General features: G+C 42.3%; 1 long non-coding RNA gene across 1 annotated transcript; it reads left to right on the plus strand.

Annotated features, from left to right (window-relative positions):
* Nucleotides 1–675: 675 nt before the first annotated feature.
* LOC308471252 lies at nt 676–10,057 on the plus strand. Its single transcript, XR_013982843.1, has 3 exons — nt 676–1,927; nt 3,613–4,112; nt 7,882–10,057. It is a non-coding gene; the product is annotated as an uncharacterized lncRNA (long non-coding RNA).
* Nucleotides 10,058–13,471: the final 3,414 nt, after the last annotated feature.

Here is a 13,471-nt window from a genome sequence, read left to right on the forward strand (position 1 = left end):
ATAACGTTCCTGCTCTGCATTATTCTGCTATGCAAATGAAAATAATAACCGCTTTAAAATGGGCTTGTGGGGGCATTGCGCTGAGAAAAGAGCTCAGCAGAATTCTTCAAAGTGATCTTTTTTTCAAAGTGGTTGGGGGCAAGGGCCGAAGGGGGGAGGACATGCAGAAGCTCATAAATGTTCTTGGAAGAATGTCCTCTGAGAAGTTTTAGCGCCACTCTAGCAGGAACTCTATGTGTGTGCTAGGCCCAGAGGCACATTGGCCTTAAAAATAACTCAGCAAATTTTTGGCTTGTTGCTCTGGCAAGCACATGCAAATCAGTGGGGTTATAGTATTTCAGTTTTGTTGGACTGAATTAGTCTATGGAGCAACAGGGTGTAAAGCCTTCCCTAGAATAATAATAACTTCTTTAAAGATATTGCAGTATTCAGTGTGACATCTGTTAGCAAATTATTGTCTACTGCAGTGCTTTCTTTTAAGCCCCTTGGGACCCACATGCTGAATTATTTCATGATTTGCATAGGTTCTTATTTATAATGGCCGGCTCAGTATTAAGCCACCTACTAATCAGCTAGGATTTCTTGTTACTTGATCACTTTCCCAAGGAGATAACTTTTGGCTCATTGTACCTCGGATCAAGTTTACGATCCCCTTTTACCTACACTTCATTAGAATATATTACGCCAACCACATACCAGCAAGGGAAATAATGGAGGTCAGATTCAGGAAATCATGTAACTAATACGAGAACCAGGGGGAATGCAGATGGAAAGGATACATTAAAGTGACCTGCTGAGAGAATAATCTTTCTGTTATAAAAGTTATCCGTAGGCAAATTAACTAAAAAGGGCATTAAATACTGATTTTCAAATATGCTAAGGCTATCATTTTCCCAAATGGCTAGATTGCCAAAGAAGCAAAACAGATGATATGACACCTAATACCCATCAACTTGTAATGCTAGATGGTAACCTGAACACTCCAAAAATATATTCTTAGACTCCCTCCCCCACCCCCTAAAAGTCTTCATCAAAGTTCTGGGGGAAGGATCCTGAAGCCAACTACTGGTGACAGGAGTCAAGGAGAACTCAAGTCTTCTGATTAATTTGAAAATTGCAAAAATAGGGCACTATTGGACAATTCCCATTACTTTTAATCCATTTGAATGGAAGGCAATCCAGGTTTGTTTTGTTTATAAGCTTCTGCCTCCGGATGCTAACTCTGGAAACAGAAAACCTAATTCCTCACTCAAGTCAAAGAATGCCAGCTAGAGAAAAGTTGGCCTGCCTAAGTTCCATTGAAAACAAAAGACTTGGATGCTTTAAGTTAAGTATTTCAGGGTGAAGCAAGGTGTGATAGGTACAAACATAAGCCATCACAGTATCCCGGTAAAGGTATATGAATGCTTAGGTAGAAGAGATGGTAGCTTGGTCTATGATTTGGCAACAATGTGTGTTGCAGGGTGGTGTTCTGATATTAAATCAGCTAAAGGCTCTACATCTTTCCAAAATAACAAGGAATTGTATGGGCAACTGGGGGAAAATATAGCAATTTGGGGTGGAGGTAGGTAGCATACATAGAAAAGCAGTGGTAGTAGCAGCCTTTCCTCTTTTAAACTACCACTGTTTTAGTTGGTCGATGTGGCGTTTGCCCTCTCATTTGAAAATGTCTGTACAGGGGGAGAGAAAGGGTTAATATGTAGACCAATAGGAAAGCCGGAGGCGGAGCCTACCTGTTTATAAAAGGGCTTAGCCCGAGGTTTGGTTTAGGTGGGTAGTTGGCTGGTTTTAGTGGGTTGGTTGGTTGGGAAAGGCAGTTGGAAAAGCAGTTGGCAGACAGTTGGAAATAGAGAGACAGTTAGCGCAGTTGGTTCTTGTGTGAGGGGAGGTGGAAGAGATAGAGACAGGATAAAATAAGACTAAGAAGGTAAAGAGTAACAACATTTTGAAGGCAGTTAAAGTTTATTTGTGTCTGCAATAAACTACACTCTTCTTCCTTAACTTGAGAACCTGACTGAGACTAAGTGATTTACCGGGGAGGACCTGGTTGGTGGCAGCGGATTAGTGGTGTAAGGGTCAATAGTCCGTGAGACGACTGGGGGCTCCATATGAATGCCACAGTCTCTAAGGTGCTACTGGATAATGATTTTATTTTTTTATATATTTCGACTGTTTTTGTGTGTGTGTTTTTAATGTAGATTCACAATTGAACCAACAGCCATCAACACCCCCTTGGAATACACTAAGAGAGTCAGGGGTACCATTTACCCCCCAACAATGCCCCTGGAATTACACTACATCCCAATATAGTGTCGCCCCAAAGCTGGGTGGGGCATTAGAGAAAATGACAGTCCCTGGGAAACATTTGCAAGGGTCAGTTGGCAGGTGGAAGAACAGTTCTCCTCTGCAAATGTGCCCCCTTAGCTCTTTAATGGACTGTGGCACAAAGTGGACTGTGGATAGTGTCATTAATTGTACTGACTTTTCTTTGCATTTGTTCCAGTTGGAATTCTTTCTTCTTTGCACCAATTTAGCAATTAGCACCCTGCTTCACTCTGGTTCCATTCTTTAGAGCACTAGATTCTAGGGTTTTGTTTGTTTGTCTGCTAGCTTGCAAGCTTGCTGAGTAAGCCCCTGGAAGAAAGCTGGAGAAGCCTTTAATGTATTTAGGAGATGGCCTGTTTTTAGCCACTTAGGGTTAAAAATCACATATTATTGAAAACACTGGTGGGGGGATGTAATTGACATAGATGTAGAGCTTGTCAGTTTCTCAACAACCTCTCCTGTCAACCCCATGAAGATTTCCAAAGGAATGGTTAGAAGGATTGGTTTGCCTATTGTGAATTATCCTATTTACTTTGGCTATTATGTATTGAATTGACTGAAGACCATTCCCAACAGTTGACAAGAAACATCATTATGAAGAAAACCAAATTTTCACTTTATGGGTTGAGTTATCTGTGATTTAAAGATCATTACAATCTCTTTAAAATACTTAGAGCCATCCAAAGAAATTTTTAATCAAAGGAAGCCTATGCCTTTCACTTAGGAAACCAATAGTTATGTTACTTCATTATTATTATTTTTTGCTAAAGCCACAAAAGCTAAACAGTTTCCTAAAATAATTTTGATTTCGGGGTGCTTAGGTTCTGGGGTGAGAAACAAAGCGTGATGTGTGACTGACAAGCTTTCTAGTAATAATAATCCCAACAGTAAAATAAAATGTGAAATATACATTGATCTGTTAAGCACCAAAGGACATGATAAAGCTACTGAAAACTAACACAGATACTAAAAACTCCTAATCTCTTTACCAGCTTTGCTTATTTTCTTAGGTGCCTCCTTGTGCTCAGATTGTATATTCATCTGCCTCAAATTTTGGTTGACTTTTAAAACTTGTTAAACAGCCCACATTTTGTTGTTATAAAACAATCCTAGTCTTGTGGTAGGCATTTGGTGGCCATGAACTGGATGTTTTAGCAGCTTATTTCGGTGCCACTTAACATGTTAATTTTAGATATAAACCAAAGGTGTTACAAATATAACCTAAATGCATGAATATGGCAATAACATACTTGTAAATATACAACTTTATGCTCCTTGTGCGTTCAGGATTAATTGTGTCTACCACCTCAAGTGTGTGGTCACCAGTGCTGATGCGTGGAATGATGGTGATGTCCTGACGAAGATATTGGTCTTTGTCAGGCTGATGGTGAAACCAAACTCTGCACAAGCTTCGACAAAGTGGTTGATGAGTCCTTGTAGAGCCTCCTCGGAGTGCATTGTCAAGGCTGTGTCATCTGCAAGCAACATCTCACAGATAAGAACTCTCTACACTTTTGGCATGGAGTTGAATAGACCCAATTGAATAGACCCCCTTTCAGTGTTATTTTTTTTCTAGAAAAAGAGGTGCCAGAACTCACCATGAGCAACACCCTCATTCTCTTAGAATGGCAATGGCACACACCTGAGAGGTGCTGGAACTAAGTTCCGGTGAGTTCCGGCTGAAAAAGCCCCTCTTCCATCACTCCTTGAATGGAAGTACACACCATCTTCAGTGGAACTGATGGCATGTGAAAAGAACAGAGAGAGAAATATGCCAAAGAATTGAGGTAAGAATATAACCCTGTTTCACGTTGATCTTTATAGAGAAGGCTTCCAAGGTTGAACCGTCATACTGGATGTCTCCATGCATGTTCTTGTGAAAGGAGACAATCATGTTGTGGAGCTTATTCTACCTTGCTGAGAAGTGTGAAGAGCCTGCTTCAACCGATGAGGTCAAAAGCCTTCGTCAGGTCTATGAGGGCAATGTACAAGTGACATTTCTGCCCTCAGCATCACTCCTGCAGCTGGCACAATGAGAAACCCATCTCAGCTGCATTGTGACTTGGGATAAGCCCCGTCAGCGAGTGGCTGTAGTCTGTTGAGAACTACACAGGCGAAGGCTTTCCCCACAATATTCAACAAGGGGATTCCATGGTAGTTGTTACAGTCCTGGTGGTCACATTTGTTTTTGTAAAGGCTCACAATGCTGGAGTCGCACATGTCTTGTGGCATAGACCCTGTTTCCCAGCACTGTAAGAGAAGGCTGTGGAGGTGTATCGTGAGGATGGCTGACTTTCAGCACTTCTGTTGACTGTCCTGATTATCTTATCCATCAATGTGACCCTGTTCTAGTTTTATTGGGTAGGTGGGAATGAACCTGTCAGTTTTCCCCCACTATCGATTTTCCATGCAGAATTTTATAAACCTTGGGGAGTGGGTGCTATGAGACTTGAGGTGAGCACATATCCCCCCCCCCTTTAAAAAGGTGTGTGTGTGTGGCGGGGCTGTAGGCATCTACTGAACTTGATGTTCTTTCCTGTAATAATAATAATAATAATAATAATAATAATAATAATAATATATTTGTACCCTGCCCATCTGGCTGGGTTTCCCCAGCCACTCTGGGTGGCTTCCAACAAAAGATTAAAAATACATTAAAAACTTCCCTAAACAGGGCTTATCTTCAGATGTCTTCTAAACATCAGATAGTTGTTTATCTCTTTGACATCTGGTGGGAGGGTGTTCCACAGGGTGGGCGCCACTACCAAGAAGGTCCTCTACCTGGTTCCCTATAGCTTTGCTTCTTGCAGGGAGGGAACCGCCAGAAGGCCCTCGGCGCTGGACCTCAGTGTCCGGGCAGAACAATGGAGGTGGAGATGCTCCTTCAGGTATACTGAAGGTTCCTGAATGAATCCTTAAGCAGTCTGAGTGCTGGAAAAAATGTTGTGATCACAAAGTGGGAGCACAGCTTTCTTCTGATCTGACATGCCATGCCAGACTAACTTTATCTTGTTGTTCACTGTATAAATAAATACCCTACAATGAACAGCATCCAAAGTAGGGCCAAAGTATTAAACAGACAATATGTATTTCCCCCCCAACAGAAATGCAAAGGATTGCTTCAACTTCTCTGCCTTCTCCTTATACTCTTGGTAGTAGGTACAGATGTTTCCACATCTGCTTTCTGATGGCATGAGGGTATATGATTTAAATGTGCTGCTTTTCTGGCACAACAATTTCAGTCCTTCATGAGCAAGCATCAGAACCATCTCACAGGCTTTTGCTTTGTCGAAACCTTGAGATCCTAGTGGAGTATTCGAGTCCTCATGTTTATTCTCCTAGACAAATACAGGAAAAAGCCCACTTGCTCCCTTTGACCCTTCTCCTTGGCAACTGACAATTACCTTCCTTAGCCCAAAGGGTTGAGGCATTTGGGACTTGAGAGAGGTGCTTTATTTGGAACACATGATCTGCAACCCAGAGCTTTGGAGTTCCTTTCAGGAGCCACAGAGTATTTATTTATATTATATCAAATTAGAGGAAATGAAGGGGCATGTGTTGCAGGCAGCAACAGCATTCTGCTTGTTATAAACTCCCCTATTAGAAATGTTTTTGTGAATGTCAGTGGGCCAGTGCACTTTGGGACTCAAACACCTAGACAGTCAATCATCATAATGAACCTTTTATTTTATTTTCAAATGTAATGAATTACATGTAACCTCTTCCATTCCATTTACGGAGCTAACTATTCTGTTTCAACATGAAACCGTTCAGGCTTATGTTCAGTCATTTAAAAAACGTGACTAAAATGCTGTAGCTTCCCTATCTCTGAACAGACCCCAGTTCAGAAAGTTTTCCCAAAAAGCCACAAAGAAATCACAGGAAGGACTCTTTAATTGTGGTGGTTTGTGAAGCAGAATAGCCTAAAACTGTTTTGACCAGACTGAAGGTTATCTGTTAACCTGTCCACTTTAAGCCACACATTTATTGCATGACAACGTTCAGCCTTTTTTGAATGCTACAAAGTTTTCCCCATGCTCAAATGCTCAGGAGTGGGTGAAGTTTCTGTCACTCCTAAAGAAACAACTGCTCTGTTGTACATTGGCATACAATATTCTCTATGTTCCACTCATCCTCTTGTTTTATTTAATCTACAGAGACAAATTAAACCTGATTTTTAATGCCTTGTCACTAGCAACAACAAAACTACATATTTTATCCAGGAATTGTAAAGGTAAAGGACCATTAGGCCCAGTCGCAGACGACTGGGGTTGCGGTGCTCATCTCGCTTTATTGGCCAAGGGAGCTGGCGTACAGCTTCCGGGTCATGTGGCCAGCATGACTAAGCCGCTTCTGGTAAACCAGAGCAGCACACAGAAACGCTGGAGCGGTACCTATTTATCTACTTGCACTTTGATGTGCTTTCGAACTGCTAGGATGTACACCCCCAGAATGTGATAAAATTAATATCCTCTAGGTTATGGTTGCAATATTTCAAAAAGTAATTATTATTATTATTATTATTATTATTATTATTATTATTTATTTGTACCCCGCCCATCTGGGCAGTTTCCAACAAAGATTAAAAATACATTTAAAAAACCAGCACATCCCAAAAGTTGTTGAATCATAGAATCATAGAATCATAGAGTTGGAAGAGACCACAAGGGCCATCGAGTCCAACCCCCTGCCAAGCAGGAAACACCATCAGAGCACTCCTGACATATGGTTGTCAAGCCTCTGCTTAAAGACCTCCAAAGAAGGAGACTCCACCACACCCCTTGGCAGCAAATTCCACTGTCGAACAGCTCTTACTGTCAGGAAGTTCTTCCTAATGTTTAGGTGGAATCTTCTTTCTTGTAGTTTGGAGTGTTGAGCTTTTTTTTTAGGAAGACCCCAATATTGTTGAGCTTACTTTTAGGAAACCATGAAAATAAAGAAATATTTAAAAAAAAAAAAACCACATGAATTTTCAATTGACTTGTATAAAGTGCCACTATTCAGAAATTCCGACTATTCAGACATCAGTTCTGTCTTTGAAATCCCGGTAATGTCCGGGACAATCTGGACATATGGCAGCCCTACTCTAGGTTTATTTGTTAAATTATTGACAATATCAAAAGATGTACACATTTAAGTCTTGCCTTTCTTACCAAAAGCAGTGTTCTGTAGTGATTAGAGTATCAGACAGGGGAGACGTGATTTCAAATCCTTATTCAGCCATGAATCTCACCAGTGGCTTTCAACTAGGCACTGTGTTTCATTTAAGAATTATTACAACAATGCAATGGTCATGCATGGTATTCTGAGCTCCTTGAAGAAGAGTAAGGTGTACTGTAAATAATAATTCGCTAGAGGGATAGCCATTTTAGATTTTTGAAATAAAGAAGCAGTGGCTCTTGTGGCACCGTAAAGGCTAAGAAAATTTTGAGGGAGTTATATCTAAGGATAGTTCTACTCAGTGAAGACACACTGAAATGAATGGACAGGATTAACTTATGTGGATCTATTGTGAGTATGATGTGATGATTTCTCTCACCCCCCTGCCCTCCCCAGTCTTCACCTTCCCCACAGTGTCACTTAGAGTTAAGATAAGTGGACATGTTTCAACCCTGGACTACTTGTGAGGAGGATCTGCGTGTGACCATCTGAACACCGAGGGGCTGGGGAACGATAACATTGCGTCAGAAACAAGCTGTGCTTCTTGATAATCTTTGAGAGGATTTTTAATTTTCTCCTTTTCGCAAGTGCGTTTATTTATTTATTTTGCGCTGTTGCCTACACAGCGTGTTTGCTCAATTATCTGTGCTTTTAGGCAGTCGTTTTCAAAAAGATGGAAACAAACAGAACTTCCAGTGTGCTTTCAAAGACTGCCTGGCAGCCTTTTGCTGCCAACCTATCACCCTCATAGAAGAACTATTCAGTACTTGCAGCAGTATCTTACAGTCAAGGTCAAAGCTAAGTCCCAGAAAAAACAAACAGATCTCATTTCCAAGAGAGATGCAGAAAGTTACAGAATGTTGCCTCGATCCAGCTAGGGTGATCTGCCAGAAGAATCAGGACTTGCACACCCTCCAAGTGTCCCTATTTTCCAGGGACGTCCCTAATTTAGAGAAGCCATTCCGGTTTCTGGATTTGATCCTTAGAATATCCCTATTTTCATCAGAGAAATGTTGGAGGGTATGGTACATCTGCAATGCCAGTGGCAGGTGGCACAGTGCTGGTGAGTGTCCCATGGGTGGTGGTGGTGTGGCAGAGCAGGGTGGCACATCCTGTTTTGCCTCAAGTGGCAAAATGGGATGAACCACCCCTGATCTCAGGATTCCAGAATTTACAGCTGTTCGTTCTGAGGAAAGGCAGGTAGGTGGGGCTCGCTAGCTTGGGGAGTAGGTATGTGATTCCTCACATACCTGGAGTAGACTCAGGACAAGTGGGGGTCACATGCCTCACCAAACCCAGAAGGTGTAACAGGAAAGCTGTCCTGGCCAGCTCTCCGGACAGATGATTTGGTCTGGAGTCACAGTGTGGAAATAAAGGATGAGCTTGCCCACCAGATACCAAGCATTCTACTGTACAAATTAGGCCCCAGTGTTCTTCTTACCATCCCATTCTCAGTGTGTCTAATTTAAATTAATCAATTTTAATCTAGCATGTAGATTCTCAAAACTTTCTCATTTAAACATTCAACAATTTTTGCACAATCTTGCTTGTTCTCAGTAACCAAAATTATATTATCTACATATACAAGCAGAAATGTTCCCCCATTTTGTTGTTTCCCCCATGAGACATCGGTTGAATTGGACCACATATATCAGGATGAATAAGTTGCAAAGGCTCTGTTGAATTTTTCTGGCTTTGCTTAGAGATAGAAGGTCTTGTTCCCTTTCCCACCAAACAACTTTCACATATTTCACTATCCAGGTCAACTTTACAAGGTTTAATTTCCATTCTTCTCACCAAATCTTTCTTTGGCAGGTCTGCTATAATCCTGAAGCCTCTATGTGCTAGCCTTTTGTGCCACAGATGAACACAAGTTGCACTTGAATTCTTCTTCACCATATTCACTCTTTCTTGACCGGTATCCAGCACAAAGACTCCACAAAGACTTTTGTGCATACAAAACTCTAGCTTTGGTAACTGTACATTTGTTGTGATGAAAATTTACATTAAAACCATGCTTGGTCAGGGTTGACACACTCAGCAAACTCAGCAAGAAAACGACATCTCTCACTTCATTACTATCAGTATTTCTACCTGCGACACACTTGAGCAAGCCTGCTCCTTTTCCTTGCACAGCTATTTTGTTGCAATTTGCAACTGTAACTGTCTTTGATGAGTTTTCATTTAACGCTCTGAAAAAAATTAGCATCACACGTCATGTGCATGGAAGCTGCCGACTCAATTAACGACTAGAAGGTGTAATATTAACAGCACCAGTTTTCCTATAACTTGATATTGCTAGAGAGTTCTGATGAACTACAAAAGCATTTTTAGTTTTCTTTCTGTCACCACCCTGGAACTTTTCTTTATTAGTGCCACTTTGTTTTGTACAGTTCCTTGCAAAATGTCCTATTTTTCCACACGAGAAGCATCTAGTTTTGTCTGTACCTTGAAAAGCAGTTTTATTGCTAAAGCACAAGCCCTGCCCACCAGATAACCAGCACTCTACTATTCAAATTAGGCCCCAGTGTTTTTCTTACAGCAGCACCTTCATCATGGGTGCCTCCTTTCAGGCCCCCACCTCTGCCAGAGAAGCGGTCCCAGTACTGCATAGGTGCTGATTTCCTGCAAGATCTTGTGAGATCTCATCAAAGTCTTGCAAGATATCAAGGAGAACAAAATATCTCTTGAGATTTAGGTGAGATCTTGCAAGCACTTTCAGGGAATCGGCACCAAAGCCAGCACTGCAATGCTGGTCCCTATTTTCCAGGGATGTCCATGATTTAGAGAAGCTGTCCCGGTTTCTGATTTCATCCCGGAATGCCCTGCTTTTCCTTAGGATGTCTCTGTTTTCAGTGGATAAATGTTAGAGGGTATGGTAGGATGTCCCTATTTTCATCACGTTCAGTCCACAGCTGTAATCTGAAGGCAGGCTGTATCTTGTGGTTGTAGTTTTATTTGTAGAGAAAAGAAGTCTGAGCTAAATCTCAGACTTGCTACTTGTGGCCTCCATCCTCTGTAAAGGATAAGCCATGTGCTGGCTAAGAGCCAGGAGCAGTAGAGATCTAGAAGAGAAGATCCAACAGAGGAAGTCCAAAAGAGAAAGAGGGCTGCAGGGCCAGCCCTTTTCATTGGTCAGCTAGGGTCACGCCCATCTACCTAGTCATACTCAGGGGGAGGAGGCTCCCAACAGGTATGACAGGAAGTCCTCCCTGTTTGGAGCCACACTCCCTGCGTGTCCATTCTAGGCAATGGGGAAATGTTGTACTTGAATGCTCTAGCAATACATCCCACAAATGGGGTACACATTTGTGTGTTTGAAGGTGACCCAGAAACTACAACTAATCCAGAATGCGGCAGCTAGACAGGTGACTGGGAGCGGCTGCCAAGACCACATAACACCAGTCTTGAAAGACCTACACTGGCTCCCAGTACACTTCCGAGCACAATTCAAGTGTTGGTGCTGACCTTTAAAGCCCTAAACGGCCTCAGCCCAGTATACCTGAAGGAGCGTCTCCACCCCCAGTTCAGTCCAGACACTGAGGTCCAGCTCCGAGGGCCTTCTGGCGGTTCCCTCCCTGCGAGAAGTGAGGTTACAGGGAACCAGCAAGATGGCCTTCTCAGTAATGGCGCCCGCCCTGTGGAATGCCCTCCCATCAGATGTCAAAGGAATAAGCAACTATCTGACGTTTAGAAGACATCTGAAGTCAGCCCTGTGTAGGGAAGTTTTTAATGACTGATGTTTTAATGTATTTTTAATCTTTTGTTGGAAGCCGCCCAGAATGGCTGGGGAAACCAAGCCAGATGGGCAGGGTATAAATAATAATAAATAATAATAATAATAATAATAATAATAATAATAATAATAATTATCAAACTTACAGCATCCAGGAGAGTTGCCCTTCCATGTGATTCACTGCTCATGGGAGTTCAGTAGCACTTTCCACTGAAGTCTATGAGGGTAGTTAGGAGCTGTGACAGCTTCTGCCCTTTCCTGTTTTGACAATGTGTCAGGCAGAATGTCTGAACTGGTGCACTCTCTGGATGAGTTCACAAACTCAGGCCTTACTGTTCAGTTTCCCCACTGAAATTACATCTGGAATCTCCTCCCAATAAAGTCCACGAGGCTACGCTGTCACAGATGGGGCTCTGCAAGTCTAGAGGATGCGACAAAGGCTATTGCTTCATCCTGCCTTTCAGAAGCATTGATATTTGGAAATGTGAGCATTTTATTTTGTTCTCATTGTAAGTCTTGGAAGTGTTTTGTGTGTGTGTGTGTGTGTGTGTGTGTGTGTGTGTGAAATGGCTTTGGCAGGACAGTTTGATAGTTCCCTTCCTCACATTTTCTTTTTTTTAATAAACAACAGCCATGCTTACATATAAAACAGGTTGTGCCTCATGCTCAGCAAGTAAGATTAAAAACTGCTCAGAAGTGGAGTATTTCCTAGCCTAAGAAATACGTTGCTTTTGTCTCGAACCCTTTCTCCTTATTTCTTTGTGAAGGAAGTACCAGTATATTTTTTAATAATGCTTAGAGATTCTAAAATAGACCAGTCTGAATGCATTGGTCATGTGGAAGACTACTTTGGCCTTCTCCAACGTGAAACATGATGTGCTTTTTTGCATGTGTGAAAGCATGAGGCATCCCCTTTCCCACATTATGGCTTCATACACACTACACACTTATGGAAGCACTTTAAAAATACATGTATTCCCCCAAAAGAATCCTGGGAACTGGAGGGTACAAGTAATCTACAGTTCCCAGGATTCATAGAGGGAGGTCATGTGATTTAAATGTGCTTTATATGTATAGTGTGTATGTAGCCTTATATAAACCCAGGTCCCAGTGCGTAACAGAATCATAGAATTGTGGAGTTGGAAGGGACTCCAAAGGCCATCTAGTTCAACCCAAGGGATGCGGGTGGCACTGTGGTCTAAACCACTGAGCCTCTTAGGCTTGCCAATCAGAAGGTTGGCGGTTCAAATCCGCACAACGGGGTGAGCTTCCGTGGCTCTGTCCCCGCTCCTCCCTACCTAGCAGTTCAAAAGCACGCCAGTGCAAGTAGATAAATAGGTATCGCTGTGGCAGGAAGGTAAACGGCATTTCCATGTGCTCTGGCTTCCATCATGGTGTTCCGTTGTGTCAGAAGTGGTTTAGTCATGCTGGACACACGTCCCAGAAAGCTGTCTCTGGACAAACGCCAGCTCCCTCAGCCTGAAAGCGAGATGAGCACTGCAACCCCATAGTCTCCTTTGACGGGACTTAACTGTCCAGGGGTCCTTTACCTTTTTAATAATAATAATAATAATAATAATAATAATAATAATAAATTTCATTTATATCCCACCCTCCCCAGCCGAAGCCGGGCTTAGTTCAACCTTAGTTCAACCCCCTGCAATGTAGGAATCTCAATTAAAGCATCCATGACAGATGGCCTTCCAACCTCTGCTTAAAAACCTCATGGGAGTCTGTTCCACTGTCGAACAGCTCTTACTGTCAGAAAGCTTTTTCATATGTTTAGTCAGAATCTTCTTTCTTGTAACTTGAAACCATTGGTTTGGAGCCTAGCTCCAGAGCCCTGACAGCTCTGTTGGGTTAGGGAGAAAAAGATTGAGAACCCAACAAGTCCACCCAAGATGGACTCTTCTGTTCTCTCCAACTCCCAACAGTGGTGATCTTGTTTGGCAGGAAGAAAAGGAGATGCCATATAATACAGTGATACCTCGGGTCAAGAACTTAATTCGTTCTGGAGGTCTGTTCTTAACCTGAAACTGTTTGTAACCTGAGGTACCACTTTAGCTAATGGGGCCTCCCGCTGCCACCACGCTGCCACCACACAATTTCTGTTCTCATCCTGAAGCAACGTTCTTAACCCGAGGTACTATTTCTGGGTTAGCGGAGTCTGTAACCTGAAGCGTCTGTAACCTGAAGTGTCTGTAACCTGAGGTATCTCTGTACATGCATAGACTTGTGTTCAGCTTGAGC

The sequence above is a fragment of the Podarcis pityusensis genome, assembly GCF_964106645.2.
Source record: "Podarcis pityusensis genome assembly, chromosome: 2".
NCBI classification, from domain to species: Eukaryota; Metazoa; Chordata; class Lepidosauria; order Squamata; family Lacertidae; genus Podarcis; species Podarcis pityusensis.